Source organism: Piliocolobus tephrosceles, chromosome 3, assembly GCF_002776525.5.
Source record: "Piliocolobus tephrosceles isolate RC106 chromosome 3, ASM277652v3, whole genome shotgun sequence".
NCBI classification, from domain to species: Eukaryota; Metazoa; Chordata; class Mammalia; order Primates; family Cercopithecidae; genus Piliocolobus; species Piliocolobus tephrosceles.
Genome location: NC_045436.1, coordinates 46,529,367 through 46,537,775, shown reverse-complemented (window position 1 = coordinate 46,537,775; position 8,409 = coordinate 46,529,367).

Below are 8,409 nucleotides of genomic sequence, written 5' to 3'. Positions count from 1 at the left end.
AATGTAAATAAGACATTGAGATGGGTTTAATGAAAATAGCTGCATCTTGAATTTAGTAAGATTACTATAACTTCTAATCCTGTGGCTTTAGGCAGTCTAGTCCACAGACAATAAGGAGGTTTCTTTGGGGAAAGGACTGTTATCACCTTTGCTTCAAAGTTAAACTATAAACTAAGTTTCTCCCAAAGTTAGTTCAGTCTATGCCCAGGAAAGAACAAGGATGGCTTGGAGATTATAAGCAAGATGGAGTCAGTTAGGTCAACTCTTTTATGCACTGTCTCAGCTATAATTTTGCAATGGTGGTTTCAGAACTTTAAATCATGACTATCACAGCTTTCATAAATAATCTAGGTAAACAATTAAAAAAATAATTAGATAAATGTAACAAGATAAACACTTGTAGGCAAACTGGTCATAATTTAGAATATAAAGTTAAATTAAATAATAGATGTTTCATTATTTGAGTATTTTCCAATAAATACATATTGTAGGAAAACATTCTTCTAAAAAAAAGAAAGAAAAGAAAAACATTGAAGTGTGTCTTTTTTTCAAAAAAAAAAAAGGTGAAAAATGTTTGTCTAATTCAAAGCTTATTTAAAGGTTGTGTATAAAATAAGGCAAAATGAACCAGGAAATAAAACAATATGTAAAGGAAATTATAAAATTAAAGAAGTTTTTTGAGGTTATTTAAAAAGGAGAGATGTTCACAACAAACCAGAAAGCCATGAATGGTCCGTGTAAGTCAAAATAAGAGGATTTATATATATTAAAATATAAAACCAAAAACTTGAATATAATCAGGTTGTCATATTATTGTTAAGTTTCGGTTGGCTAGGAAAAAAAAAGCTGAGAGAATTTTAAATTAAGGTTATTACATCCATGTGTTTTCCTATATGTGCTTTTGAAGTCCTTGTACATTGTGTTACAGGGCTTTGCCTGGGTCTAAAAAGGACACCAAATCCTGCTAAATTTTAAACACTGAGAGTAATTAAAGCCTCATCTTCAGGCCTCATAGAAGATGCCAATCAAAATAAACTGCTTTCCTGAAACACAGGGCAAGAAATTAAAGCTATTCAACTCCTCAAGGCCCAGGAGCTATTGCAAAAGAAATGAGAGTGCAAGATTGTAAGGGCTGATTTTGAAAGATAAAATAAGTTCAGTTTTTCTATAAATTAATTATTAACATCAAAGGCACACTGATGCAAAACCAATATATGGACCCCTGAGTCAGAAATGTCTTCGCTTAAAAAAATATTAACAAGGTTTTCTTGAAGCATTAACCAACTCCTTAATAAAGGTTATAAAAGGCTTATTGAAGTTATATTTTATAATCAAGATTAAATTTTATAGATCATTTACAAAATTTTGAAAAACAAATGTAGTTGATTTTGTGCTGTTTTTATTAGGGCTTGTTTTTTAGAAAATTAAGTCTCCTCTCTCAAATAATGAGGATTATTGCTTTTTTTGAAATCCTTGAATTATCACTTTTGTTAAACAAATTACTTTACAATGACTTGTAATCCTATATTGTAATATCAAGTGTCTTAAATCTTTTATATTTGACAGACTTTCCGAAATCAAATTACGAATTATGTCTTTCTCTAATCTAATTTATCCTTTAAGACATTAGATTCTCTAAAGTTCAAAACTGGTATAATTTGGTTTATTTGGTATAAAAAATTATATAGGAAACACTGTCAAATATGAAATGGTGTTTGGGTTTCTTTGGGCTGTATTTGTATAAATACATTATTGGTATGTGTTCCAAAATTATGGGAAACTCCTGCAATTTTGATATAACTTAGTGTACATTATCAGTAATAACTGTAATTGCTATGTTAAAATTATTGTGTAGCACAGATGTAATAAATTTCCTTGTCAATTGTGCCTTTTAAATATGGCTGCCTTAAAACTTATTTTCATCCATGGACAATTGTTGTCTTTTGCAGTCCTCTTTAAAAGATGGTTTTATAATCAGCTATAAATCTCCAACAGGTAATCTTGAAGACAGATTCCCCATAACTTTGGAAGCTGTGACATGAGAATAGAGGAAAAACTTTCAGGACTCATGGACAGCTAAAATAACCATAAGTATCAAGCAGAACAGGAATTAACTGCATGAACTGAACCAATCTTTTTGACTTTTTGCTTAATATGTTTGCTGATCCTTTTTGTTTGTTTGTTTTTCAGAGTCTTAAAACTTTTCTTTGAGCTATTGACAGCTTTTAACAATTTAGTATACTCCTGTGAACAAAATTTGGAGCATATTTGCTTGTCTCTACCTGATTTCTCCAGAATTGGAAACTACTTATGAGTATTCTTAACTTACGGCAATACAGTTATTTGCATAAGTGCAATAATAATCTGTTTTCATTTATAACAGGACACAGCTGGAGAAATCGGTTATTCTAGCAAGGCTTTGACTAGAATAGTGAGCTTTCCTTTAAGGGATCAAACTTGACTTATGGAGCCAATAAAGCCCTTGGCAAAACTGGCCTCATATTTTGTGTACACAGTCCCTGTACAGGGTTTCTGACCTGTGGTAAAAAAAAAAAAAAAAAAAAAAAAAAAAAAGAATATCACTTTCTGACAGGCGCAGAAGCCCCAGGCTTATCTTGGAACCTCAAGAGGAGAGGAAATTTCACCCAACTCATGGGTATTTGATGGCACAATCTGTGACTGGGCTGGGCTTTAAAAAGTCTTATCTGAGATTCCTCTTATGGAAGAAAGTTTCATCAAAGCCAATTTAAAATCCTATGCAAAAAATAATTATTCTTACTGCACTGTATACAAATATTTAGGCCACGTATAATAAGCAAACCCATCCTACCATGATTTGTCTTTAGTAAAATGGGAAACTGGAGAGAGAAAAAAAATTATGTTTCAAAACAGTAGGACACCTTGAGTACTAGGCTCTGATTTATTTGTTTATTTTTATTATTATTATACTTTAAGTTTTAGGGTACATGTGCATAACGTGCAGGTTTGTTACATATGTATACTTGTGCCACGTTGGTGTGCTGCACCCATCAACTCGTCAGCACCCATCAATTCGTCATTTATATCAGGTATAACTCCCAATGCAATCCCTCCCACCTTCCCCCACATGATAGGCCCCGATGTGTGATGTTCCCCTTCCCGAGTCCAAGTGATCTCATTGTTCAGTTCCCACCTATGAGTGAGAACATGCGGTGTTTGGTTTTCTGTTCTTGTGATAGTTTGCTAAGAATGATGGTTTCCAGCTGCATCCATGTCCCTACAAAGGACACAAACTCATCCTTTTTTATGGCTGCATAATATTCCATGGTGTATATATGCCACATTTTCTTAATCCAGTCCGTCACAGATGGACATTTGGGTTGATTCCAAGACTTTGCTATTGTGAATAGTGTCGCAATAAACATACGTGTGCATGTGTCTTTATAGCAGCATGATTTATAATCCTTTGGGTATATACCCAGTAGTGGGATGGCTGGGTCATATGGTACATCTAGATCTAGATCCCTGAGGAATCGCCATACTGTTTTCCATAATGGTTGAACTAGTTTACAATACCACCAACAGTGTAAAAGTGTTCCTATTTCTCCACATCCTCTCCAACACCTGTTGTTTCCTGACTTTTTAATGATTGCCATTCTAACTGGTGTGAGATGGTATCTCATTGTGGTTTTGATTTGCATTTCTCTGATGGCAAGTGATGATGAGCATTTTTTCATGTGTCTGTTGGCTATATGAATGTCTTCTTTTGAGAAATGTCTGTTCATATCCTTTGCCCACTTTTTGATGGGTTTGTTTGGATTACGTTTATTGATTTGAGAATGTTGAACCAGCCTTGCATCCCAGGGATGAAGCCCACTTGATCATGGTCAACAAGCTTTTTGATGTGCTGCTGAATCTGTTTTGCCAGTATTATATTGAGGATTTTTGCATCGATGTTCATCAGGGATATTGGTCTAAAATTTTCTTTTTTTGTTGTGTCTCTGCCAGGCTTTGGTATCAGGATGATGTTGGCCTCATAAAATGAGTTAGGGAGGATTCCCTCTTTTTCTATAGATTGGAATAGTTTCAGAAGGAATGGTACCAGCTCCTCTTTGTACCTCTGGTAGAATTCAGCTGTGAATCCATCTGGTCCTGGACTTTTTTTGGTTGGTAGGCTATTAATTATTGCCTCAATTTCAGAGCCTACTATTGGTCTATTCAGGGATTCAACTTCTTCCTGGTTTAGTTTTGGAAGAGTGTAAGTGTCCAGGAAATTATCCATTTCTTCTAGATTTTCTAGTTGATTTGCATAGAGGTGTTTATAGTATTCTCTGATGGTAGTTTGTATTTCTGTGGGGTCGGTGGTGATATCCCCTTTATCATTTTTAATTGCGTCTATTTGATTCTTCTCTCTTTTCTTCTTTATTAGTCTTGCTAGCGGTCTGTCAATTTTGTTGATTTTTTCAAAAAACCAACTCCTGGATTCATTGATTTTTTGGAGGGTTTTTTGTGTCTCTATCTCCTTCAGTTCTGCTCTGATCTTAGTTATTTCTTGCCTTCTGCTAGCTTTTGAATGTGATTGCTCTTGCTTCTCCAGTTCTTTTAATTGTGATGTTAGAGTGCCAATTTTAGTTCTTTCCTGCTTTCTCTTGTGGGCATTTAGTGCTATAAATTTCCCTCGACACACTGCTTTAAATGTGTCCCAGAGATTCTGGTATGTTGTATCTTTGTTCTCATTGGTTTCAAAGAACATCTTTATTTCTGCCTTCATTTCGTTATGTACCCAGTAGTCATTCAGGAGCAGGTTGTTCAGTTTCCATGTAGTCGAGCGGTTTTGATTGAGTTTCTTAGTCCTGAGTTCTAGTTTGATTGCACTGTGGTCTGAGAGACAGTTTGTTATAATTTCTGTTCTTTTACATTTGCTGAGGAGTGCTTTACTTCCAGTTATGTGGTCAATTTTGGAATAAGTGTGATGTGGTGCTGAGAAGAATGTATATTCTGTTGACTTGGAGTGGAGAGTTCTATAGATGTTTATTAGGTCCACTTGGTGCAGAGAGGAGTTCAATTCCTGGATATCCTTAACTTTCTGTCTCATTGATCTGTCTAATGTTGACAGTGGAGTGTTGAAGTCTCCCATTATTATTGTATGGGAGTCTAAGTCTCTTTGTAAGTCTCTAAGGACTTGCTTTATGAATTTGGGTGCTCCTCTATTGGGTGCATATATATTTAGGATAGTTAGCTCTTCCTGTTGATTGATCCCTTTACCATTATGTAATGGCCTTCTTTGTCTCTTTTGATCTTTGATGGTTTAAAGTCTATTTTATCAGAGACTAGGATTGCAACCCCTGCTTTTTTTTTGTTCTCCATTTGCTTGGTAGATCTTCCTCCATCCCTTTATTTTGAGCCTATGTATGTCTCTGCATGTGAGATGGGTCTCCTGAATACAGCAGACTGATGGATCTTGACTCTTTATCCAGTTTGCCAGTCTGTGTCTTTTAATTGGAGCATTTAGTCCATTAACATTTAAGGTTAATATTGTTATGTGTGAACTTGATCCTGCCATTATGATATTAACTGGTTATTTTGCTCGTTAGTTGATGCAGTTTCTTCCTAGCCTCGATGGTCTTTACATTTTGGCATGTTTTTGCAATGGCTGGTACTGGTTGTTCCTTTCCATGTTTAGGGCTTCCTTCAGGGTCTCTTGTAAGGCAGGCCTGGTGGTGACAAAATCTCTAAGCATTTGCTTATCTGTAAAGAATTTTATTTCTCCTTCACTGATGAAACTTAGTTTGGCTGGATATGAAATTCTGGGTTTAAAATTCTTTTCTTTAAGAATGTTGAATATTGGCCCCCACTCTCTTCTGGCTTGTAGAGTTTCTGCCGAGAGGTCTGCTGTTAGTCTGATGGGCTTCCCTTTGTGGGTAACCCGACCTTTCTCTCTGGCTGCCCTTAAGATTCTTTCCTTCATTTCAACTTTGTTGAATCTGGCAATTATGTGTCTTGGAGTTGCTCTTCTCAAGGAGTATCTTTGTGGCGTTCTCTGTATTTCCTGAATTTGAATGTTGGCCTGCCCTACTAGGTTGGGGAAGTTCTCCTGGATGATATCCTGAAGAGTGTTTTCCAACTTGGTTCCATTTTCCCCCTCACTTTCAGGCACCCCAATCAGACGTAGATTTGGTCTTTTTACATAATGCCATACTTCTTGCAGGCTTTGTTCATTTCTTTTTCTTCTTTTTTCTTTTGGTTTCTCTTCTCGCTTCATTTCATTCATTTGATCCTCAATCGCTGATACTCTTTCTTCCAGTTGATCAAGTCGGTTACTGAAGCTTGTGGATTTGTCACGTATTTCTCGTGTCACGGTTTTCATCTCTGTCATTTCATTTATGACCTTCTCTGCATTAATTATTCTAGCTATCAATTCTTCCACTCTTTTTTCAAGATTTTTAGTTTCTTTGCGCTGGGTACGTAATTCCTCCTTTAGCTCTGAGAAGTTTGATGGACTGAAGCCTTCTTCTCTCATCTCATCAAAGTCATTCTCTGACCAGCTTTGATCCGTTGCTGGATGAGCTGCGCTCCTTTGCAGGGGGAGATGCGCTCTTATTTTGTGAATTTCCAGCTTTTCTGCCCTGCTTCTTCCCCATCTTTGTGGTTTTATCTGCTTCTGGTCTTTGATGATGGTGACATACTGATGGGGTTTTGGTATAGGTGTTCTTCCTGTTTGATAGTTTTCCTTCTAATAGTCAGGACCCTCAGCTGTAGGTCTGTTGGAGATTGCTTGAGGTCCACTCCAGACCCTGTTTGCCTGGGTATCAGCAGCAGAGGTTGCAGAAGATACAATATTGCTGAACAGCAAGTGTACCTGTCTGATTCATACTTTGGAAGCTTCCTCTCAGGGGTGTACTCCACCCTGCGAGGTGTGGGGTGTCAGACTGCCCCTAGTGGGGGATGTCTCCCAGTTAGGCTACTCAGGGGTCAGGGACCCACTTGAGCAGGCAGTCTGTCCGTTCTTAGATCTCAACCTCTGTGTTGGGAGATCCACTGCTCTCTTCTAAGCTGTCAGAGTCGTTCGGGTCTGCATAGGCCTCTGCTGCTTCCCCTGTTGTTTTTTAGCTGTGCCCTGTCCCCAGAGGTGGAGTCTACAGAGACAGGCAGGTTTCCTTGAGCTGCTGTGAGCTCCACCCAGTTCGAGCTTCCCAGCGGCTTTGTTTACCTACTTAAGCCTCAGCAATGGCGGGCGCCCCTCCCCCAGCCTCGCTGCTGCCTTGTGGTTAGATCACAGACTGCTGTGCTAGCAATGAGGGAGGCTCTGTGGCCATGGGACCCTCCCGGCCAGGTGTGGGTATAGTCTCCTGGTGTGCCTGTTTCCTTAAAGCACAGTATTGGGGTGGGAATTACCCGATTTTGCAGGTGTTGTGTGTCTCAGTTCGCCTGGCTAGGAAAAGGGATTCCCTTCCCCCTTGCACTTCCCAGGTGAGGCAATGCCTCGCCCTGCTTCAGCTCTCACTGGTCGGGCTGCAACAGCTGACCAGCACTGATTGTCCGGCACTCCCCAGTGAGATGACCCCAGTACTTCCGTTGAAAATGCAGAAATCACCGGTCTTCTGTGTCGCTCGCGCCGGGAGATGGAGACTGGAGCTGTTCCTATTCGGCCATCTTGCTCCGCCCTCTAGGCTCTGATTTTTTATCTTGCCCAAATTCCTACCTAAGGGGTCTAGGGAGTCATGCCCTACAAACCATAAATTCTCATCATATGGGTTTTATTTGACCCTATATATCATGACTTACTTTTCAATATGACTCTGGCATAACATTATGAGACAAGGAAAAACTACTTAACCCCAAAATATATTTACTTGCCATACCTTGAAATTGCCCTTCAAAGTCTTTTGTGGGAAAAATCAACATCTGTAGAGAATCCCCCTTCCCCTTTGTTTTTCTTCCTTTCTTTCCAGATTCAGGAGATAATCAGCTAAGAACCAGGCACTCTTTTAGTCCCATAAGAAACATTTTACACCCTGCCCTCTCTCTGAAGTCTGCTGAGAGATTCCTCTGCACAATAAAACCTGGTCTCCACAATTCTTTATCTTTTCTTTTTTTTGAGATGGAGTCTCACTTTGTCACCCAAGCTGGAGTGCAGTGGTGCCATCTCAGCACACTGCAAGCTCCGCCTCCCAGGTTCCCACCATTCTCCTGCCTCAGCCTCCCGAGTAGCTGGGACTACAGGTGCCCGCCACTGTGCCTGGCTAATTTTTTTGTATTTTTAGTAGAGATAGGGTTTCGCCATGGTCTTGATCTCCTGACCTCATGATCTGCCCGCCTCAGTCTCCCAAAGTGCTGGGATTACAGGAGTGAGCCACCACGCCCAGCCCACAATTCTTTATCTTAACCTGAACATTCCTTTCCATTGATCCCAGATCTTCAGAAAAACAA